Source organism: Hyla sarda, unplaced genomic scaffold (genome assembly GCF_029499605.1).
Source record: "Hyla sarda isolate aHylSar1 unplaced genomic scaffold, aHylSar1.hap1 scaffold_181, whole genome shotgun sequence".
NCBI classification, from domain to species: Eukaryota; Metazoa; Chordata; class Amphibia; order Anura; family Hylidae; genus Hyla; species Hyla sarda.
Genome location: NW_026608456.1, coordinates 296855 through 320759, shown reverse-complemented (window position 1 = coordinate 320759; position 23905 = coordinate 296855). Strand labels below are relative to the sequence as shown.

Below are 23905 nucleotides of genomic sequence, written 5' to 3'. Positions count from 1 at the left end.
CTAGTGATGTCAGTGGTATTGAGTGACATCACAGCACAGTGCTAAGGCTCCTGGGCCTGGACACAGCAGCGGCTGCAATATCTCAACGGAGAATACGTTTATATATATGTGTGTGTGTGCGCGTATATATATATATATATATATATATATATATATATATATATATTTCTCCGCCGAAATCACTTTTAAACCCATTTCCACCTTTTTTTCCCTTCTCTTCCTCTTACTTTTTTTTCACGTTTTTTTACGTTTTTCTCCTTTTCGCCTCTTTTCTGGGCGTATTATTCTTCTTTTTCTTCTTTTTTTTTCGTCTAATGCATACCCCATCAGTGCAGCAATGCTTATTCAATACCGCCAGCAGATGGAGACACTGGGGGATAATTTTCTAAGGATTTATACTGATTTTTCCTGTCTGAATTTGTCGCACAGAAAGTTGCAGGCCAAATATGTGTGACATTTCTGCGACTTTAGCTTCTAGAGCATTTTTACAACATTATACATAGGTGCTGAATACATAAAAAGCGACTGTTCAGCGACAGACAAGTCGCATCGGCTGAAAGTAGGCCAGAATGTCAGTCCATGTTGGAGCAGGTTTAGATACAGTCTAAAGTATAGATCTCAAAGTCTGTGCACAGAATTTAGCAAGGGCCTCGCACCTTCTGATGCATCAGGTAGGTGCACAATAGCATAGCCTAACCCTCTGTACTTTGGTCTATATTGATGCGGGACATAGACAGCCAGCTGATGACCAATCCATTAGTGCAATGGATGGCTGGAAGCATTTGTCTTTGCCTTTGCAATACCACAGAAGCAATGCATGGTCAATGTACAGCAATGACACACCTGTGTGAACAGCCAGGAGACCCCCCCCCCCCCCCCCCCCATGTTATGTTACATAGTTACATAGTTAGTACGGTCGAAAAAAGACATATGTCCATCAAGTTCAACCAGGGAATTAAGGGGTAGGGGTGTGGCGCGATATTGGGGAAGGGATGAGATTTTATATTTCTTCATAAGCATTAATCTTATTTTGTCAATTAGGAACATTCAGCACCCACCCGCTATCAAGGCAGCTGCCTATCATGTCATGCCCTACCTGCACAGGTGTGCTGGCTACTCAAATGATCCAATTAAGGAGGCCATTTAGTCAGCAGCAGCAGAAGTCCTGTGCCTGGACGCTCCAACAGCGGCCAGACACAAGCAGAAGCAGCAGAAGCAGCAGCAGCAGCACCACCTTTTGTTTTTTGGCTGCAGCAGCAAGGCCCACAGGGCTGGCTAGCTGGCTAGCCAGCAAGCAGGTAGCAATGAAAGTAGGAATCTTTCTTTTTAACCCTGTAAGGGGGTGGTGCACTGTACCCGAAGATACTGCCATATCGGGTCAATGCATAGGGCGACGGAAGCAAGCTTCGAAATCGGCCCCCGTTCTCAAAAATCCATTTAATATATGGTCCCCAGATAGGGGACGTATCAGATATTAAACTGATAAGAACAGATACTACACTTGATCTTAGCCAAAAGGCCGAGAAGCGATAACCGTGAAAGGGGCGGGCCCAACAAGGTCCCCTTCATGGGCACTATCACTGCTTGCTGTCAGGGAGGCTGCCAGACAATTTTCCATGCACACTCTGGGCTGGGGGGCAGTCAACCACCAGTACACACAGCAGAACCTAAACCCATACCATTATTGCTAAGCAGCAAGACAGGGGCCCATTGCACTCCCACGGGGCCTTTTTAAATGCAATCCATAACCCGGATTTGCCAGGAACCCTTCTTACTCCTCCTACTTGCATGTGACACTGGGCTTAGGATCTGCATAGGAAACACACACACAAGCACACACCTACCTTTGTTGCCTGCAGATGCCTCCTTGGCTGTCCCCAAACGGTATCAAACCAACACCCACGGGAAGCTGTAAGCATAGAGGACATGCCTGCACCCCATTGGACTTACCTGTGTGGGTTAAATCCGGGTTATTTGACAACCTATGGCGGTGATGGTTCTGCTCAGGCAGAGCAGTGCTGATGCTCCTCATAAAGCTGTCGCTGCTGTGAAGGTTCTAGGTGACATCACAAATCCCTATGGTTACATACACAACAAAGCTGGGTTGTTGTTGTTTACACTCTGCAAGGCCTGTGGAAGTGAGTGACATCATAGCACTGTAGTTCTGAGGGTTCTAGATGGATGCAACAATCTCCTGTTGCTTCTATGAAGGCCATAATAGACGACATCACCAAACAGCTCCATAGTCACATACACAGCAAAGGAGAGATGTTGTTTACACCTAGTGATGTCAGTGGTATTGAGTGACATCACAGCACAGTGCTAAGGCTCCTGGGCCTGGACACAGCAGCGGCTGCAATATCTCAACGGAGAATACGTTTATATATATGTGTGTGTGTGCGCGTATATATATATATATATATATATATATATATATATATATATATATATTTCTCCGCCGAAATCACTTTTAAACCCATTTCCACCTTTTTTTCCCTTCTCTTCCTCTTACTTTTTTTTCACGTTTTTTTACGTTTTTCTCCTTTTCGCCTCTTTTCTGGGCGTATTATTCTTCTTTTTCTTCTTTTTTTTCGTCTAATGCATACCCCATCAGTGCAGCAATGCTTATTCAATACCGCCAGCAGATGGAGACACTGGGGGATAATTTTCTAAGGATTTATACTGATTTTTCCTGTCTGAATTTGTCGCACAGAAAGTTGCAGGCCAAATATGTGTGACATTTCTGCGACTTTAGCTTCTAGAGCATTTTTACAACATTATACATAGGTGCTGAATACATAAAAAGCGACTGTTCAGCGACAGACAAGTCGCATCGGCTGAAAGTAGGCCAGAATGTCAGTCCATGTTGGAGCAGGTTTAGATACAGTCTAAAGTATAGATCTCAAAGTCTGTGCACAGAATTTAGCAAGGGCCTCGCACCTTCTGATGCATCAGGTAGGTGCACAATAGCATAGCCTAACCCTCTGTACTTTGGTCTATATTGATGCGGGACATAGACAGCCAGCTGATGACCAATCCATTAGTGCAATGGATGGCTGGAAGCATTTGTCTTTGCCTTTGCAATACCACAGAAGCAATGCATGGTCAATGTACAGCAATGACACACCTGTGTGAACAGCCAGGAGACCCCCCCCCCCCCCCCCCCCATGTTATGTTACATAGTTACATAGTTAGTACGGTCGAAAAAAGACATATGTCCATCAAGTTCAACCAGGGAATTAAGGGGTAGGGGTGTGGCGCGATATTGGGGAAGGGATGAGATTTTATATTTCTTCATAAGCATTAATCTTATTTTGTCAATTAGGAACATTCAGCACCCACCCGCTATCAAGGCAGCTGCCTATCATGTCATGCCCTACCTGCACAGGTGTGCTGGCTACTCAAATGATCCAATTAAGGAGGCCATTTAGTCAGCAGCAGCAGAAGTCCTGTGCCTGGACGCTCCAACAGCGGCCAGACACAAGCAGAAGCAGCAGAAGCAGCAGCAGCAGCACCACCTTTTGTTTTTTGGCTGCAGCAGCAAGGCCCACAGGGCTGGCTAGCTGGCTAGCCAGCAAGCAGGTAGCAATGAAAGTAGGAATCTTTCTTTTTAACCCTGTAAGGGGGTGGTGCACTGTACCCGAAGATACTGCCATATCGGGTCAATGCATAGGGCGACGGAAGCAAGCTTCGAAATCGGCCCCCGTTCTCAAAAATCCATTTAATATATGGTCCCCAGATAGGGGACGTATCAGATATTAAACTGATAAGAACAGATACTACACTTGATCTTAGCCAAAAGGCCGAGAAGCGATAACCGTGAAAGGGGCGGGCCCAACAAGGTCCCCTTCATGGGCACTATCACTGCTTGCTGTCAGGGAGGCTGCCAGACAATTTTCCATGCACACTCTGGGCTGGGGGGCAGTCAACCACCAGTACACACAGCAGAACCTAAACCCATACCATTATTGCTAAGCAGCAAGACAGGGGCCCATTGCACTCCCACGGGGCCTTTTTAAATGCAATCCATAACCCGGATTTGCCAGGAACCCTTCTTACTCCTCCTACTTGCATGTGACACTGGGCTTAGGATCTGCATAGGAAACACACACACAAGCACACACCTACCTTTGTTGCCTGCAGATGCCTCCTTGGCTGTCCCCAAACGGTATCAAACCAACACCCACGGGAAGCTGTAAGCATAGAGGACATGCCTGCACCCCATTGGACTTACCTGTGTGGGTTAAATCCGGGTTATTTGACAACCTATGGCGGTGATGGTTCTGCTCAGGCAGAGCAGTGCTGATGCTCCTCATAAAGCTGTCTGCTGTGAAGGTTCTAGGTGACATCACAAATCCCTATGGTTACATACACAACAAAGCTGGGTTGTTGTTGTTTACACTCTGCAAGGCCTGTGGAAGTGAGTGACATCATAGCACTGTAGTTCTGAGGGTTCTAGATGGATGCAACAATCTCCTGTTGCTTCTATGAAGGCCATAATAGACGACATCACCAAACAGCTCCATAGTCACATACACAGCAAAGGAGAGATGTTGTTTACACCTAGTGATGTCAGTGGTATTGAGTGACATCACAGCACAGTGCTAAGGCTCCTGGGCCTGGACACAGCAGCGGCTGCAATATCTCAACGGAGAATACGTTTATATATATGTGTGTGTGTGCGCGTATATATATATATATATATATATATATATATATATATATATATATTCTCCGCCGAAATCACTTTTAAACCCATTTCCACCTTTTTTTCCCTTCTCTTCCTCTTACTTTTTTTTCACGTTTTTTTACGTTTTTCTCCTTTTCGCCTCTTTTCTGGGCGTATTATTCTTCCTTTTCTTCTTTTTTTTCGTCTAATGCATACCCCATCAGTGCAGCAATGCTTATTCAATACCGCCAGCAGATGGAGACACTGGGGGATAATTTTCTAAGGATTTATACTGATTTTTCCTGTCTGAATTTGTCGCACAGAAAGTTGCAGGCCAAATATGTGTGACATTTCTGCGACTTTAGCTTCTAGAGCATTTTTACAACATTATACATAGGTGCTGAATACATAAAAAGCGACTGTTCAGCGACAGACAAGTCGCATCGGCTGAAAGTAGGCCAGAATGTCAGTCCATGTTGGAGCAGGTTTAGATACAGTCTAAAGTATAGATCTCAAAGTCTGTGCACAGAATTTAGCAAGGGCCTCGCACCTTCTGATGCATCAGGTAGGTGCACAATAGCATAGCCTAACCCTCTGTACTTTGGTCTATATTGATGCGGGACATAGACAGCCAGCTGATGACCAATCCATTAGTGCAATGGATGGCTGGAAGCATTTGTCTTTGCCTTTGCAATACCACAGAAGCAATGCATGGTCAATGTACAGCAATGACACACCTGTGTGAACAGCCAGGAGACCCCCCCCCCATGTTATGTTACATAGTTACATAGTTAGTACGGTCGAAAAAAGACATATGTCCATCAAGTTCAACCAGGGAATTAAGGGGTAGGGGTGTGGCGCGATATTGGGGAAGGGATGAGATTTTATATTTCTTCATAAGCATTAATCTTATTTTGTCAATTAGGAACATTCAGCACCCACCCGCTATCAAGGCAGCTGCCTATCATGTCATGCCCTACCTGCACAGGTGTGCTGGCTACTCAAATGATCCAATTAAGGAGGCCATTTAGTCAGCAGCAGCAGAAGTCCTGTGCCTGGACGCTCCAACAGCGGCCAGACACAAGCAGAAGCAGCAGAAGCAGCAGCAGCAGCACCACCTTTTGTTTTTTGGCTGCAGCAGCAAGGCCCACAGGGCTGGCTAGCTGGCTAGCCAGCAAGCAGGTAGCAATGAAAGTAGGAATCTTTCTTTTTAACCCTGTAAGGGGGTGGTGCACTGTACCCGAAGATACTGCCATATCGGGTCAATGCATAGGGCGACGGAAGCAAGCTTCGAAATCGGCCCCCGTTCTCAAAAATCCATTTAATATATGGTCCCCAGATAGGGGACGTATCAGATATTAAACTGATAAGAACAGATACTACACTTGATCTTAGCCAAAAGGCCGAGAAGCGATAACCGTGAAAGGGGTGGGCCCAACAAGGTCCCCTTCATGGGCACTATCACTGCTTGCTGTCAGGGAGGCTGCCAGACAATTTTCCATGCACACTCTGGGCTGGGGGGCAGTCAACCACCAGTACACACAGCAGAACCTAAACCCATACCATTATTGCTAAGCAGCAAGACAGGGGCCCATTGCACTCCCACGGGGCCTTTTTAAATGCAATCCATAACCCGGATTTGCCAGGAACCCTTCTTACTCCTCCTACTTGCATGTGACACTGGGCTTAGGATCTGCATAGGAAACACACACACAAGCACACACCTACCTTTGTTGCCTGCAGATGCCTCCTTGGCTGTCCCCAAACGGTATCAAACCAACACCCACGGGAAGCTGTAAGCATAGAGGACATGCCTGCACCCCATTGGACTTACCTGTGTGGGTTAAATCCGGGTTATTTGACAACCTATGGCGGTGATGGTTCTGCTCAGGCAGAGCAGTGCTGATGCTCCTCATAAAGCTGTCGCTGCTGTGAAGGTTCTAGGTGACATCACAAATCCCTATGGTTACATACACAACAAAGCTGGGTTGTTGTTGTTTACACTCTGCAAGGCCTGTGGAAGTGAGTGACATCATAGCACTGTAGTTCTGAGGGTTCTAGATGGATGCAACAATCTCCTGTTGCTTCTATGAAGGCCATAATAGACGACATCACCAAACAGCTCCATAGTCACATACACAGCAAAGGAGAGATGTTGTTTACACCTAGTGATGTCAGTGGTATTGAGTGACATCACAGCACAGTGCTAAGGCTCCTGGGCCTGGACACAGCAGCGGCTGCAATATCTCAACGGAGAATACGTTTATATATATGTGTGTGTGTGCGCGTATATATATATATATATATATATATATATATATATATATATATATATTCTCCGCCGAAATCACTTTTAAACCCATTTCCACCTTTTTTTCCCTTCTCTTCCTCTTACTTTTTTTTCACGTTTTTTTACGTTTTTCTCCTTTTCGCCTCTTTTCTGGGCGTATTATTCTTCTTTTTCTTCTTTTTTTTCGTCTAATGCATACCCCATCAGTGCAGCAATGCTTATTCAATACCGCCAGCAGATGGAGACACTGGGGGATAATTTTCTAAGGATTTATACTGATTTTTCCTGTCTGAATTTGTCGCACAGAAAGTTGCAGGCCAAATATGTGTGACATTTCTGCGACTTTAGCTTCTAGAGCATTTTTACAACATTATACATAGGTGCTGAATACATAAAAAGCGACTGTTCAGCGACAGACAAGTCGCATCGGCTGAAAGTAGGCCAGAATGTCAGTCCATGTTGGAGCAGGTTTAGATACAGTCTAAAGTATAGATCTCAAAGTCTGTGCACAGAATTTAGCAAGGGCCTCGCACCTTCTGATGCATCAGGTAGGTGCACAATAGCATAGCCTAACCCTCTGTACTTTGGTCTATATTGATGCGGGACATAGACAGCCAGCTGATGACCAATCCATTAGTGCAATGGATGGCTGGAAGCATTTGTCTTTGCCTTTGCAATACCACAGAAGCAATGCATGGTCAATGTACAGCAATGACACACCTGTGTGAACAGCCAGGAGACCCCCCCCCCCCCCCCCCATGTTATGTTACATAGTTACATAGTTAGTACGGTCGAAAAAAGACATATGTCCATCAAGTTCAACCAGGGAATTAAGGGGTAGGGGTGTGGCGCGATATTGGGGAAGGGATGAGATTTTATATTTCTTCATAAGCATTAATCTTATTTTGTCAATTAGGAACATTCAGCACCCACCCGCTATCAAGGCAGCTGCCTATCATGTCATGCCCTACCTGCACAGGTGTGCTGGCTACTCAAATGATCCAATTAAGGAGGCCATTTAGTCAGCAGCAGCAGAAGTCCTGTGCCTGGACGCTCCAACAGCGGCCAGACACAAGCAGAAGCAGCAGAAGCAGCAGCAGCAGCACCACCTTTTGTTTTTTGGCTGCAGCAGCAAGGCCCACAGGGCTGGCTAGCTGGCTAGCCAGCAAGCAGGTAGCAATGAAAGTAGGAATCTTTCTTTTTAACCCTGTAAGGGGGTGGTGCACTGTACCCGAAGATACTGCCATATCGGGTCAATGCATAGGGCGACGGAAGCAAGCTTCGAAATCGGCCCCCGTTCTCAAAAATCCATTTAATATATGGTCCCCAGATAGGGGACGTATCAGATATTAAACTGATAAGAACAGATACTACACTTGATCTTAGCCAAAAGGCCGAGAAGCGATAACCGTGAAAGGGGCGGGCCCAACAAGGTCCCCTTCATGGGCACTATCACTGCTTGCTGTCAGGGAGGCTGCCAGACAATTTTCCATGCACACTCTGGGCTGGGGGGCAGTCAACCACCAGTACACACAGCAGAACCTAAACCCATACCATTATTGCTAAGCAGCAAGACAGGGGCCCATTGCACTCCCACGGGGCCTTTTTAAATGCAATCCATAACCCGGATTTGCCAGGAACCCTTCTTACTCCTCCTACTTGCATGTGACACTGGGCTTAGGATCTGCATAGGAAACACACACACAAGCACACACCTACCTTTGTTGCCTGCAGATGCCTCCTTGGCTGTCCCCAAACTGTATCAAACCAACACCCACGGGAAGCTGTAAGCATAGAGGACATGCCTGCACCCCATTGGACTTACCTGTGTGGGTTAAATCCGGGTTATTTGACAACCTATGGCGGTGATGGTTCTGCTCAGGCAGAGCAGTGCTGATGCTCCTCATAAAGCTGTCGCTGCTGTGAAGGTTCTAGGTGACATCACAAATCCCTATGGTTACATACACAACAAAGCTGGGTTGTTGTTGTTTACACTCTGCAAGGCCTGTGGAAGTGAGTGACATCATAGCACTGTAGTTCTGAGGGTTCTAGATGGATGCAACAATCTCCTGTTGCTTCTATGAAGGCCATAATAGACGACATCACCAAACAGCTCCATAGTCACATACACAGCAAAGGAGAGATGTTGTTTACACCTAGTGATGTCAGTGGTATTGAGTGACATCACAGCACAGTGCTAAGGCTCCTGGGCCTGGACACAGCAGCGGCTGCAATATCTCAACGGAGAATACGTTTATATATATGTGTGTGTGTGCGCGTATATATATATATATATATATATATATATATATATATATATATATTCTCCGCCGAAATCACTTTTAAACCCATTTCCACCTTTTTTTCCCTTCTCTTCCTCTTACTTTTTTTTCACGTTTTTTTACGTTTTTCTCCTTTTCGCCTCTTTTCTGGGCGTATTATTCTTCTTTTTCTTCTTTTTTTTCGTCTAATGCATACCCCATCAGTGCAGCAATGCTTATTCAATACCGCCAGCAGATGGAGACACTGGGGGATAATTTTCTAAGGATTTATACTGATTTTTCCTGTCTGAATTTGTCGCACAGAAAGTTGCAGGCCAAATATGTGTGACATTTCTGCGACTTTAGCTTCTAGAGCATTTTTACAACATTATACATAGGTGCTGAATACATAAAAAGCGACTGTTCAGCGACAGACAAGTCGCATCGGCTGAAAGTAGGCCAGAATGTCAGTCCATGTTGGAGCAGGTTTAGATACAGTCTAAAGTATAGATCTCAAAGTCTGTGCACAGAATTTAGCAAGGGCCTCGCACCTTCTGATGCATCAGGTAGGTGCACAATAGCATAGCCTAACCCTCTGTACTTTGGTCTATATTGATGCGGGACATAGACAGCCAGCTGATGACCAATCCATTAGTGCAATGGATGGCTGGAAGCATTTGTCTTTGCCTTTGCAATACCACAGAAGCAATGCATGGTCAATGTACAGCAATGACACACCTGTGTGAACAGCCAGGAGACCCCCCCCCCCCCCCCCATGTTATGTTACATAGTTACATAGTTAGTACGGTCGAAAAAAGACATATGTCCATCAAGTTCAACCAGGGAATTAAGGGGTAGGGGTGTGGCGCGATATTGGGGAAGGGATGAGATTTTATATTTCTTCATAAGCATTAATCTTATTTTGTCAATTAGGAACATTCAGCACCCACCCGCTATCAAGGCAGCTGCCTATCATGTCATGCCCTACCTGCACAGGTGTGCTGGCTACTCAAATGATCCAATTAAGGAGGCCATTTAGTCAGCAGCAGCAGAAGTCCTGTGCCTGGACGCTCCAACAGCGGCCAGACACAAGCAGAAGCAGCAGAAGCAGCAGCAGCAGCACCACCTTTTGTTTTTTGGCTGCAGCAGCAAGGCCCACAGGGCTGGCTAGCTGGCTAGCCAGCAAGCAGGTAGCAATGAAAGTAGGAATCTTTCTTTTTAACCCTGTAAGGGGGTGGTGCACTGTACCCGAAGATACTGCCATATCGGGTCAATGCATAGGGCGACGGAAGCAAGCTTCGAAATCGGCCCCCGTTCTCAAAAATCCATTTAATATATGGTCCCCAGATAGGGGACGTATCAGATATTAAACTGATAAGAACAGATACTACACTTGATCTTAGCCAAAAGGCCGAGAAGCGATAACCGTGAAAGGGGCGGGCCCAACAAGGTCCCCTTCATGGGCACTATCACTGCTTGCTGTCAGGGAGGCTGCCAGACAATTTTCCATGCACACTCTGGGCTGGGGGGCAGTCAACCACCAGTACACACAGCAGAACCTAAACCCATACCATTATTGCTAAGCAGCAAGACAGGGGCCCATTGCACTCCCACGGGGCCTTTTTAAATGCAATCCATAACCCGGATTTGCCAGGAACCCTTCTTACTCCTCCTACTTGCATGTGACACTGGGCTTAGGATCTGCATAGGAAACACACACACAAGCACACACCTACCTTTGTTGCCTGCAGATGCCTCCTTGGCTGTCCCCAAACGGTATCAAACCAACACCCACGGGAAGCTGTAAGCATAGAGGACATGCCTGCACCCCATTGGACTTACCTGTGTGGGTTAAATCCGGGTTATTTGACAACCTATGGCGGTGATGGTTCTGCTCAGGCAGAGCAGTGCTGATGCTCCTCATAAAGCTGTCGCTGCTGTGAAGGTTCTAGGTGACATCACAAATCCCTATGGTTACATACACAACAAAGCTGGGTTGTTGTTGTTTACACTCTGCAAGGCCTGTGGAAGTGAGTGACATCATAGCACTGTAGTTCTGAGGGTTCTAGATGGATGCAACAATCTCCTGTTGCTTCTATGAAGGCCATAATAGACGACATCACCAAACAGCTCCATAGTCACATACACAGCAAAGGAGAGATGTTGTTTACACCTAGTGATGTCAGTGGTATTGAGTGACATCACAGCACAGTGCTAAGGCTCCTGGGCCTGGACACAGCAGCGGCTGCAATATCTCAACGGAGAATACGTTTATATATATGTGTGTGTGTGCGCGTATATATATATATATATATATATATATATATATATATATATATTTCTCCGCCGAAATCACTTTTAAACCCATTTCCACCTTTTTTTCCCTTCTCTTCCTCTTACTTTTTTTTCACGTTTTTTTACGTTTTTCTCCTTTTCGCCTCTTTTCTGGGCGTATTATTCTTCTTTTTCTTCTTTTTTTTCGTCTAATGCATACCCCATCAGTGCAGCAATGCTTATTCAATACCGCCAGCAGATGGAGACACTGGGGGATAATTTTCTAAGGATTTATACTGATTTTTCCTGTCTGAATTTGTCGCACAGAAAGTTGCAGGCCAAATATGTGTGACATTTCTGCGACTTTAGCTTCTAGAGCATTTTTACAACATTATACATAGGTGCTGAATACATAAAAAGCGACTGTTCAGCGACAGACAAGTCGCATCGGCTGAAAGTAGGCCAGAATGTCAGTCCATGTTGGAGCAGGTTTAGATACAGTCTAAAGTATAGATCTCAAAGTCTGTGCACAGAATTTAGCAAGGGCCTCGCACCTTCTGATGCATCAGGTAGGTGCACAATAGCATAGCCTAACCCTCTGTACTTTGGTCTATATTGATGCGGGACATAGACAGCCAGCTGATGACCAATCCATTAGTGCAATGGATGGCTGGAAGCATTTGTCTTTGCCTTTGCAATACCACAGAAGCAATGCATGGTCAATGTACAGCAATGACACACCTGTGTGAACAGCCAGGAGACCCCCCCCCCCCCCCCATGTTATGTTACATAGTTACATAGTTAGTACGGTCGAAAAAAGACATATGTCCATCAAGTTCAACCAGGGAATTAAGGGGTAGGGGTGTGGCGCGATATTGGGGAAGGGATGAGATTTTATATTTCTTCATAAGCATTAATCTTATTTTGTCAATTAGGAACATTCAGCACCCACCCGCTATCAAGGCAGCTGCCTATCATGTCATGCCCTACCTGCACAGGTGTGCTGGCTACTCAAATGATCCAATTAAGGAGGCCATTTAGTCAGCAGCAGCAGAAGTCCTGTGCCTGGACGCTCCAACAGCGGCCAGACACAAGCAGAAGCAGCAGAAGCAGCAGCAGCAGCACCACCTTTTGTTTTTTGGCTGCAGCAGCAAGGCCCACAGGGCTGGCTAGCTGGCTAGCCAGCAAGCAGGTAGCAATGAAAGTAGGAATCTTTCTTTTTAACCCTGTAAGGGGGTGGTGCACTGTACCCGAAGATACTGCCATATCGGGTCAATGCATAGGGCGACGGAAGCAAGCTTCGAAATCGGCCCCCGTTCTCAAAAATCCATTTAATATATGGTCCCCAGATAGGGGACGTATCAGATATTAAACTGATAAGAACAGATACTACACTTGATCTTAGCCAAAAGGCCGAGAAGCGATAACCGTGAAAGGGGCGGGCCCAACAAGGTCCCCTTCATGGGCACTATCACTGCTTGCTGTCAGGGAGGCTGCCAGACAATTTTCCATGCACACTCTGGGCTGGGGGGCAGTCAACCACCAGTACACACAGCAGAACCTAAACCCATACCATTATTGCTAAGCAGCAAGACAGGGGCCCATTGCACTCCCACGGGGCCTTTTTAAATGCAATCCATAACCCGGATTTGCCAGGAACCCTTCTTACTCCTCCTACTTGCATGTGACACTGGGCTTAGGATCTGCATAGGAAACACACACACAAGCACACACCTACCTTTGTTGCCTGCAGATGCCTCCTTGGCTGTCCCCAAACGGTATCAAACCAACACCCACGGGAAGCTGTAAGCATAGAGGACATGCCTGCACCCCATTGGACTTACCTGTGTGGGTTAAATCCGGGTTATTTGACAACCTATGGCGGTGATGGTTCTGCTCAGGCAGAGCAGTGCTGATGCTCCTCATAAAGCTGTCGCTGCTGTGAAGGTTCTAGGTGACATCACAAATCCCTATGGTTACATACACAACAAAGCTGGGTTGTTGTTGTTTACACTCTGCAAGGCCTGTGGAAGTGAGTGACATCATAGCACTGTAGTTCTGAGGGTTCTAGATGGATGCAACAATCTCCTGTTGCTTCTATGAAGGCCGTAATAGACGACATCACCAAACAGCTCCATAGTCACATACACAGCAAAGGAGAGATGTTGTTTACACCTAGTGATGTCAGTGGTATTGAGTGACATCACAGCACAGTGCTAAGGCTCCTGGGCCTGGACACAGCAGCGGCTGCAATATCTCAACGGAGAATACGTTTATATATATGTGTGTGTGTGCGCGTATGTATATATATATATATATATATATATATATATATATATATATATATATATATATATATTTCTCCGCCGAAATCACTTTTAAACCCATTTCCACCTTTTTTTCCCTTCTCTTCCTCTTACTTTTTTTTCACGTTTTTTTACGTTTTTCTCCTTTTCGCCTCTTTTCTGGGCGTATTATTCTTCTTTTTCTTCTTTTTTTTCGTCTAATGCATACCCCATCAGTGCAGCAATGCTTATTCAATACCGCCAGCAGATGGAGACACTGGGGGATAATTTTCTAAGGATTTATACTGATTTTTCCTGTCTGAATTTGTCACACAGAAAGTTGCAGGCCAAATATGTGTGACATTTCTGCGACTTTAGCTTCTAGAGCATTTTTACAACATTATACATAGGTGCTGAATACATAAAAAGCGACTGTTCAGCGACAGACAAGTCGCATCGGCTGAAAGTAGGCCAGAATGTCAGTCCATGTTGGAGCAGGTTTAGATACAGTCTAAAGTATAGATCTCAAAGTCTGTGCACAGAATTTAGCAAGGGCCTCGCACCTTCTGATGCATCAGGTAGGTGCACAATAGCATAGCCTAACCCTCTGTACTTTGGTCTATATTGATGCGGGACATAGACAGCCAGCTGATGACCAATCCATTAGTGCAATGGATGGCTGGAAGCATTTGTCTTTGCCTTTGCAATACCACAGAAGCAATGCATGGTCAATGTACAGCAATGACACACCTGTGTGAACAGCCAGGAGACCCCCCCCCCCCCCCATGTTATGTTACATAGTTACATAGTTAGTACGGTCGAAAAAAGACATATGTCCATCAAGTTCAACCAGGGAATTAAGGGGTAGGGGTGTGGCGCGATATTGGGGAAGGGATGAGATTTTATATTTCTTCATAAGCATTAATCTTATTTTGTCAATTAGGAACATTCAGCACCCACCCGCTATCAAGGCAGCTGCCTATCATGTCATGCCCTACCTGCACAGGTGTGCTGGCTACTCAAATGATCCAATTAAGGAGGCCATTTAGTCAGCAGCAGCAGAAGTCCTGTGCCTGGACGCTCCAACAGCGGCCAGACACAAGCAGAAGCAGCAGAAGCAGCAGCAGCAGCACCACCTTTTGTTTTTTGGCTGCAGCAGCAAGGCCCACAGGGCTGGCTAGCTGGCTAGCCAGCAAGCAGGTAGCAATGAAAGTAGGAATCTTTCTTCTTAACCCTGTAAGGGGGTGGTGCACTGTACCCGAAGATACTGCCATATCGGGTCAATGCATAGGGCGACGGAAGCAAGCTTCGAAATCGGCCCCCGTTCTCAAAAATCCATTTAATATATGGTCCCCAGATAGGGGACGTATCAGATATTAAACTGATAAGAACAGATACTACACTTGATCTTAGCCAAAAGGCCGAGAAGCGATAACCGTGAAAGGGGCGGGCCCAACAAGGTCCCCTTCATGGGCACTATCACTGCTTGCTGTCAGGGAGGCTGCCAGACAATTTTCCATGCACACTCTGGGCTGGGGGGCAGTCAACCACCAGTACACACAGCAGAACCTAAACCCATACCATTATTGCTAAGCAGCAAGACAGGGGCCCATTGCACTCCCACGGGGCCTTTTTAAATGCAATCCATAACCCGGATTTGCCAGGAACCCTTCTTACTCCTCCTACTTGCATGTGACACTGGGCTTAGGATCTGCATAGGAAACACACACACAAGCACACACCTACCTTTGTTGCCTGCAGATGCCTCCTTGGCTGTCCCCAAACGGTATCAAACCAACACCCACGGGAAGCTGTAAGCATAGAGGACATGCCTGCACCCCATTGGACTTACCTGTGTGGGTTAAATCCGGGTTATTTGACAACCTATGGCGGTGATGGTTCTGCTCAGGCAGAGCAGTGCTGATGCTCCTCATAAAGCTGTCGCTGCTGTGAAGGTTCTAGGTGACATCACAAATCCCTATGGTTACATACACAACAAAGCTGGGTTGTTGTTGTTTACACTCTGCAAGGCCTGTGGAAGTGAGTGACATCATAGCACTGTAGTTCTGAGGGTTCTAGATGGATGCAACAATCTCCTGTTGCTTCTATGAAGGCCATAATAGACGACATCACCAAACAGCTCCATAGTCACATACACAGCAAAGGAGAGATGTTGTTTACACCTAGTGATGTCAGTGGTATTGAGTGACATCACAGCACAGTGCTAAGGCTCCTGGGCCTGGACACAGCAGCGGCTGCAATATCTCAACGGAGAATACGTTTATATATATGTGTGTGTGTGCGCGTATATATATATATATATATATATATATATATATATATATATATATATATTTCTCCGCCGAAATCACTTTTAAACCCATTTCCACCTTTTTTTCCCTTCTCTTCCTCTTACTTTTTTTTCACGTTTTTTTACGTTTTTCTCCTTTTCGCCTCTTTTCTGGGCGTATTATTCTTCTTTTTCTTCTTTTTTTTCGTCTAATGCATACCCCATCAGTGCAGCAATGCTTATTCAATACCGCCAGCAGATGGAGACACTGGGGGATAATTTTCTAAGGATTTATACTGATTTTTCCTGTCTGAATTTGTCGCACAGAAAGTTGCAGGCCAAATATGTGTGACATTTCTGCGACTTTAGCTTCTAGAGCATTTTTACAACATTATACATAGGTGCTGAATACATAAAAAGCGACTGTTCAGCGACAGACAAGTCGCATCGGCTGAAAGTAGGCCAGAATGTCAGTCCATGTTGGAGCAGGTTTAGATACAGTCTAAAGTATAGATCTCAAAGTCTGTGCACAGAATTTAGCAAGGGCCTCGCACCTTCTGATGCATCAGGTAGGTGCACAATAGCATAGCCTAACCCTCTGTACTTTGGTCTATATTGATGCGGGACATAGACAGCCAGCTGATGACCAATCCATTAGTGCAATGGATGGCTGGAAGCATTTGTCTTTGCCTTTGCAATACCACAGAAGCAATGCATGGTCAATGTACAGCAATGACACACCTGTGTGAACAGCCAGGAGACCCCCCCCCCCCCCCCCATGTTATGTTACATAGTTACATAGTTAGTACGGTCGAAAAAAGACATATGTCCATCAAGTTCAACCAGGGAATTAAGGGGTAGGGGTGTGGCGCGATATTGGGGAAGGGATGAGATTTTATATTTCTTCATAAGCATTAATCTTATTTTGTCAATTAGGAACATTCAGCACCCACCCGCTATCAAGGCAGCTGCCTATCATGTCATGCCCTACCTGCACAGGTGTGCTGGCTACTCAAATGATCCAATTAAGGAGGCCATTTAGTCAGCAGCAGCAGAAGTCCTGTGCCTGGACGCTCCAACAGCGGCCAGACACAAGCAGAAGCAGCAGAAGCAGCAGCAGCAGCACCACCTTTTGTTTTTTGGCTGCAGCAGCAAGGCCCACAGGGCTGGCTAGCTGGCTAGCCAGCAAGCAGGTAGCAATGAAAGTAGGAATCTTTCTTTTTAACCCTGTAAGGGGGTGGTGCACTGTACCCGAAGATACTGCCATATCGGGTCAATGCATAGGGCGACGGAAGCAAGCTTCGAAATCGGCCCCCGTTCTCAAAAATCCATTTAATATATGGTCCCCAGATAGGGGACGTATCAGATATTAAACTGATAAGAACAGATACTACACTTGATCTTAGCCAAAAGGCCGAGAAGCGATAACCGTGAAAGGGGCGGGCCCAACAAGGTCCCCTTCATGGGCACTATCACTGCTTGCTGTCAGGGAGGCTGCCAGACAATTTTCCATGCACACTCTGGGCTGGGGGGCAGTCAACCACCAGTACACACAGCAGAACCTAAACCCATACCATTATTGCTAAGCAGCAAGACAGGGGCCCATTGCACTCCCACGGGGCCTTTTTAAATGCAATCCATAACCCGGATTTGCCAGGAACCCTTCTTACTCCTCCTACTTGCATGTGACACTGGGCTTAGGATCTGCATAGGAAACACACACACAAGCACACACCTACCTTTGTTGCCTGCAGATGCCTCCTTGGCTGTCCCCAAACGGTATCAAACCAACACCCACGGGAAGCTGTAAGCATAGAGGACATGCCTGCACCCCACATTGGACTTACCTGTGTGGGTTAAATCCGGGTTATTTGACAACCTATGGCGGTGATGGTTCTGCTCAGGCAGAGCAGTGCTGATGCTCCTCATAAAGCTGTCGCTGCTGTGAAGGTTCTAGGTGACATCACAAATCCCTATGGTTACATACACAACAAAGCTGGGTTGTTGTTGTTTACACTCTGCAAGGCCTGTGGAAGTGAGTGACATCATAGCACTGTAGTTCTGAGGGTTCTAGATGGATGCAACAATCTCCTGTTGCTTCTATGAAGGCCATAATAGACGACATCACCAAACAGCTCCATAGTCACATACACAGCAAAGGAGAGATGTTGTTTACACCTAGTGATGTCAGTGGTATTGAGTGACATCACAGCACAGTGCTAAGGCTCCTGGGCCTGGACACAGCAGCGGCTGCAATATCTCAACGGAGAATACGTTTATATATATGTGTGTGTGTGCGCGTATATATATATATATATATATATATATATATATATATATATATATTTCTCCGCCGAAATCACTTTTAAACCCATTTCCACCTTTTTTTCCCTTCTCTTCCTCTTACTTTTTTTTCACGTTTTTTTACGTTTTTCTCCTTTTCGCCTCTTTTCTGGGCGTATTATTCTTCTTTTTCTTCTTTTTTTTCGTCTAATGCATACCCCATCAGTGCAGCAATGCTTATTCAATACCGCCAGCAGATGGAGACACTGGGGGATAATTTTCTAAGGATTTATACTGATTTTTCCTGTCTGAATTTGTCGCACAGAAAGTTGCAGGCCAAATATGTGTGACATTTCTGCGACTTTAGCTTCTAGAGCATTTTTACAACATTATACATAGGTGCTGAATACATAAAAAGCGACTGTTCAGCGACAGACAAGTCGCATCGGCTGAAAGTAGGCCAGAATGTCAGTCCATGTTGGAGCAGGTTTAGATACAGTCTAAAGTATAGATCTCAAAGTCTGTGCACAGAATTTAGCAAGGGCCTCGCACCTTCTGATGCATCAGGTAGGTGCACAATAGCATAGCCTAACCCTCTGTACTTTGGTCTATATTGATGCGGGACATAGACAGCCAGCTGATGACCAATCCATTAGTGCAATGGATGGCTGGAAGCATTTGTCTTTGCCTTTGCAATACCACAGAAGCAATGCATGGTCAATGTACAGCAATGACACACCTGTGTGAACAGCCAGGAGACCCCCCCCCCCCCCCCCATGTTATGTTACATAGTTACATAGTTAGTACGGTCGAAAAAAGACATATGTCCATCAAGTTCAACCAGGGAATTAAGGGGTAGGGGTGTGGCGCGATATTGGGGAAGGGATGAGATTTTATATTTCTTCATAAGCATTAATCTTATTTTGTCAATTAGGAACATTCAGCACCCACCCGCTATCAAGGCAGCTGCCTATCATGTCATGCCCTACCTGCACAGGTGTGCTGGCTACTCAAATGATCCAATTAAGGAGGCCATTTAGTCAGCAGCAGCAGAAGTCCTGTGCCTGGACGCTCCAACAGCGGCCAGACACAAGCAGAAGCAGCAGAAGCAGCAGCAGCAGCACCACCTTTTGTTTTTTGGCTGCAGCAGCAAGGCCCACAGGGCTGGCTAGCTGGCTAGCCAGCAAGCAGGTAGCAATGAAAGTAGGAATCTTTCTTTTTAACCCTGTAAGGGGGTGGTGCACTGTACCCGAAGATACTGCCATATCGGGTCAATGCATAGGGCGACGGAAGCAAGCTTCGAAATCGGCCCCCGTTCTCAAAAATCCATTTAATATATGGTCCCCAGATAGGGGACGTATCAGATATTAAACTGATAAGAACAGATACTACACTTGATCTTAGCCAAAAGGCCGAGAAGCGATAACCGTGAAAGGGGCGGGCCCAACAAGGTCCCCTTCATGGGCACTATCACTGCTTGCTGTCAGGGAGGCTGCCAGACAATTTTCCATGCACACTCTGGGCTGGGGGGCAGTCAACCACCAGTACACACAGCAGAACCTAAACCCATACCATTATTGCTAAGCAGCAAGACAGGGGCCCATTGCACTCCCACGGGGCCTTTTTAAATGCAATCCATAACCCGGATTTGCCAGGAACCCTTCTTACTCCTCCTACTTGCATGTGACACTGGGCTTAGGATCTGCATAGGAAACACACACACAAGCACACACCTACCTTTGTTGCCTGCAGATGCCTCCTTGGCTGTCCCCAAACGGTATCAAACCAACACCCACGGGAAGCTGTAAGCATAGAGGACATGCCTGCACCCCATTGGACTTACCTGTGTGGGTTAAATCCGGGTTATTTGACAACCTATGGCGGTGATGGTTCTGCTCAGGCAGAGCAGTGCTGATGCTCCTCATAAAGCTGTCGCTGCTGTGAAGGTTCTAGGTGACATCACAAATCCCTATGGTTACATACACAACAAAGCTGGGTTGTTGTTGTTTACACTCTGCAAGGCCTGTGGAAGTGAGTGACATCATAGCACTGTAGTTCTGAGGGTTCTAGATGGATGCAACAATCTCCTGTTGCTTCTATGAAGGCCATAATAGACGACATCACCAAACAGCTCCATAGTCACATACACAGCAAAGGAGAGATGTTGTTTACACCTAGTGATGTCAGTGGTATTGAGTGACATCACAGCACAGTGCTAAGGCTCCTGGGCCTGGACACAGCAGCGGCTGCAATATCTCAACGGAGAATACGTTTATATATATGTGTGTGTGTGCGCGTATGTATATATATATATATATATATATATATATATATATATATATATATATTTCTCCGCCGAAATCACTTTTAAACCCATTTCCACCTTTTTTTCCCTTCTCTTCCTCTTACTTTTTTTTCACGTTTTTTTACGTTTTTCTCCTTTTCGCCTCTTTTCTGGGCGTATTATTCTTCTTTTTCTTCTTTTTTTTCGTCTAATGCATACCCCATCAGTGCAGCAATGCTTATTCAATACCGCCAGCAGATGGAGACACTGGGGGATAATTTTCTAAGGATTTATACTGATTTTTCCTGTCTGAATTTGTCGCACAGAAAGTTGCAGGCCAAATATGTGTGACATTTCTGCGACTTTAGCTTCTAGAGCATTTTTACAACATTATACATAGGTGCTGAATACATAAAAAGCGACTGTTCAGCGACAGACAAGTCGCATCGGCTGAAAGTAGGCCAGAATGTCAGTCCATGTTGGAGCAGGTTTAGATACAGTCTAAAGTATAGATCTCAAAGTCTGTGCACAGAATTTAGCAAGGGCCTCGCACCTTCTGATGCATCAGGTAGGTGCACAATAGCATAGCCTAACCCTCTGTACTTTGGTCTATATTGATGCGGGACATAGACAGCCAGCTGATGACCAATCCATTAGTGCAATGGATGGCTGGAAGCATTTGTCTTTGCCTTTGCAATACCACAGAAGCAATGCATGGTCAATGTACAGCAATGACACACCTGTGTGAACAGCCAGGAGACCCCCCCCCCCCCCCCATGTTATGTTACATAGTTACATAGTTAGTACGGTCGAAAAAAGACATATGTCCATCAAGTTCAACCAGGGAATTAAGGGGTAGGGGTGTGGCGCGATATTGGGGAAGGGATGAGATTTTATATTTCTTCATAAGCATTAATCTTATTTTGTCAATTAGGAACATTCAGCACCCACCCGCTATCAAGGCAGCTGCCTATCATGTCATGCCCTACCTGCACAGGTGTGCTGGCTACTCAAATGATCCAATTAAGGAGGCCATTTAGTCAGCAGCAGCAGAAGTCCTGTGCCTGGACGCTCCAACAGCGGCCAGACACAAGCAGAAGCAGCAGAAGCAGCAGCAGCAGCACCACCTTTTGTTTTTTGGCTGCAGCAGCAAGGCCCACAGGGCTGGCTAGCTGGCTAGCCAGCAAGCAGGTAGCAATGAAAGTAGGAATCTTTCTTTTTAACCCTGTAAGGGGGTGGTGCACTGTACCCGAAGATACTGCCATATCGGGTCAATGCATAGGGCGACGGAAGCAAGCTTCGAAATCGGCCCCCGTTCTCAAAAATCCATTTAATATATGGTCCCCAGATAGGGGACGTATCAGATATTAAACTGATAAGAACAGATACTACACTTGATCTTAGCCAAAAGGCCGAGAAGCGATAACCGTGAAAGGGGCGGGCCCAACAAGGTCCCCTTCATGGGCACTATCACTGCTTGCTGTCAGGGAGGCTGCCAGACAATTTTCCATGCACACTCTGGGCTGGGGGGCAGTCAACCACCAGTACACACAGCAGAACCTAAACCCATACCATTATTGCTAAGCAGCAAGACAGGGGCCCATTGCACTCCCACGGGGCCTTTTTAAATGCAATCCATAACCCGGATTTGCCAGGAACCCTTCTTACTCCTCCTACTTGCATGTGACACTGGGCTTAGGATCTGCATAGGAAACACACACACAAGCACACACCTACCTTTGTTGCCTGCAGATGCCTCCTTGGCTGTCCCCAAACGGTATCAAACCAACACCCACGGGAAGCTGTAAGCATAGAGGACATGCCTGCACCCCATTGGACTTACCTGTGTGGGTTAAATCCGGGTTATTTGACAACCTATGGCGGTGATGGTTCTGCTCAGGCAGAGCAGTGCTGATGCTCCTCATAAAGCTGTCGCTGCTGTGAAGGTTCTAGGTGACATCACAAATCCCTATGGTTACATACACAACAAAGCTGGGTTGTTGTTGTTTACACTCTGCAAGGCCTGTGGAAGTGAGTGACATCATAGCACTGTAGTTCTGAGGGTTCTAGATGGATGCAACAATCTCCTGTTGCTTCTATGAAGGCCATAATAGACGACATCACCAAACAGCTCCATAGTCACATACACAGCAAAGGAGAGATGTTGTTTACACCTAGTGATGTCAGTGGTATTGAGTGACATCACAGCACAGTGCTAAGGCTCCTGGGCCTGGACACAGCAGCGGCTGCAATATCTCAACGGAGAATACGTTTATATATATGTGTGTGTGTGCGCGTATATATATATATATATATATATATATATATATATATATATATATATTTCTCCGCCGAAATCACTTTTAAACCCATTTCCACCTTTTTTTCCCTTCTCTTCCTCTTACTTTTTTTTTCACGTTTTTTTACGTTTTTCTCCTTTTCGCCTCTTTTCTGGGCGTATTATTCTTCTTTTTCTTCTTTTTTTTCGTCTAATGCATACCCCATCAGTGCAGCAATGCTTATTCAATACCGCCAGCAGATGGAGACACTGGGGGATAATTTTCTAAGGATTTATACTGATTTTTCCTGTCTGAATTTGTCGCACAGAAAGTTGCAGGCCAAATATGTGTGACATTTCTGCGACTTTAGCTTCTAGAGCATTTTTACAACATTATACATAGGTGCTGAATACATAAAAAGCGACTGTTCAGCGACAGACAAGTCGCATCGGCTGAAAGTAGGCCAGAATGTCAGTCCATGTTGGAGCAGGTTTAGATACAGTCTAAAGTATAGATCTCAAAGTCTGTGCACAGAATTTAGCAAGGGCCTCGCACCTTCTGATGCATCAGGTAGGTGCACAATAGCATAGCCTAACCCTCTGTACTTTGGTCTATATTGATGCGGGACATAGACAGCCAGCTGATGACCAATCCATTAGTGCAATGGATGGCTGGAAGCATTTGTCTTTGCCTTTGCAATACCACAGAAGCAATGCATGGTCAATGTACAGCAATGACACACCTGTGTGAACAGCCAGGAGACCCCCCCCCCCCCCCCATGTTATGTTACATAGTTACATAGTTAGTACGGTCGAAAAAAGACATATGTCCATCAAGTTCAACCAGGGAATTAAGGGGTAGGGGTGTGGCGCGATATTGGGGAAGGGATGAGATTTTATATTTCTTCATAAGCATTAATCTTATTTTGTCAATTAGGAACATTCAGCACCCACCCGCTATCAAGGCAGCTGCCTATCATGTCATGCCCTA

The 23905-nt window shown here is 45.8% G+C and overlaps 10 non-coding genes across 10 annotated transcripts; all 10 read right to left on the bottom strand.

Moving 5' to 3' along the window:
* Positions 1-1340: 1340 nt before the first annotated feature.
* On the bottom strand, positions 1341-1531 carry LOC130314227 (U2 spliceosomal RNA). The gene has a single exon (XR_008861960.1). It is a non-coding gene; the product is annotated as a U2 spliceosomal RNA (small nuclear RNA).
* A 2093-nt stretch (positions 1532-3624) lies between these two features.
* Positions 3625-3815, bottom strand: LOC130314226 (U2 spliceosomal RNA). Its single transcript, XR_008861959.1, has one exon. It is a non-coding gene; the product is annotated as a U2 spliceosomal RNA (small nuclear RNA).
* A 2078-nt stretch (positions 3816-5893) lies between these two features.
* LOC130314224 (U2 spliceosomal RNA) lies at positions 5894-6084 on the bottom strand. The gene has a single exon (XR_008861958.1). It is a non-coding gene; the product is annotated as a U2 spliceosomal RNA (small nuclear RNA).
* Positions 6085-8174: 2090 nt separating this feature from the next.
* LOC130314222 (U2 spliceosomal RNA) lies at positions 8175-8365 on the bottom strand. Its single transcript, XR_008861956.1, has one exon. It is a non-coding gene; the product is annotated as a U2 spliceosomal RNA (small nuclear RNA).
* A 2087-nt stretch (positions 8366-10452) lies between these two features.
* Positions 10453-10643, bottom strand: LOC130314221 (U2 spliceosomal RNA). The gene has a single exon (XR_008861955.1). It is a non-coding gene; the product is annotated as a U2 spliceosomal RNA (small nuclear RNA).
* A 2085-nt stretch (positions 10644-12728) lies between these two features.
* On the bottom strand, positions 12729-12919 carry LOC130314220 (U2 spliceosomal RNA). Its single transcript, XR_008861954.1, has one exon. It is a non-coding gene; the product is annotated as a U2 spliceosomal RNA (small nuclear RNA).
* A 2102-nt stretch (positions 12920-15021) lies between these two features.
* LOC130314219 (U2 spliceosomal RNA) lies at positions 15022-15212 on the bottom strand. The gene has a single exon (XR_008861953.1). It is a non-coding gene; the product is annotated as a U2 spliceosomal RNA (small nuclear RNA).
* A 2092-nt stretch (positions 15213-17304) lies between these two features.
* LOC130314218 (U2 spliceosomal RNA) lies at positions 17305-17495 on the bottom strand. Its single transcript, XR_008861952.1, has one exon. It is a non-coding gene; the product is annotated as a U2 spliceosomal RNA (small nuclear RNA).
* A 2090-nt stretch (positions 17496-19585) lies between these two features.
* Positions 19586-19776, bottom strand: LOC130314217 (U2 spliceosomal RNA). Its single transcript, XR_008861951.1, has one exon. It is a non-coding gene; the product is annotated as a U2 spliceosomal RNA (small nuclear RNA).
* Positions 19777-21869: 2093 nt separating this feature from the next.
* Positions 21870-22060, bottom strand: LOC130314216 (U2 spliceosomal RNA). Its single transcript, XR_008861950.1, has one exon. It is a non-coding gene; the product is annotated as a U2 spliceosomal RNA (small nuclear RNA).
* Positions 22061-23905: the final 1845 nt, after the last annotated feature.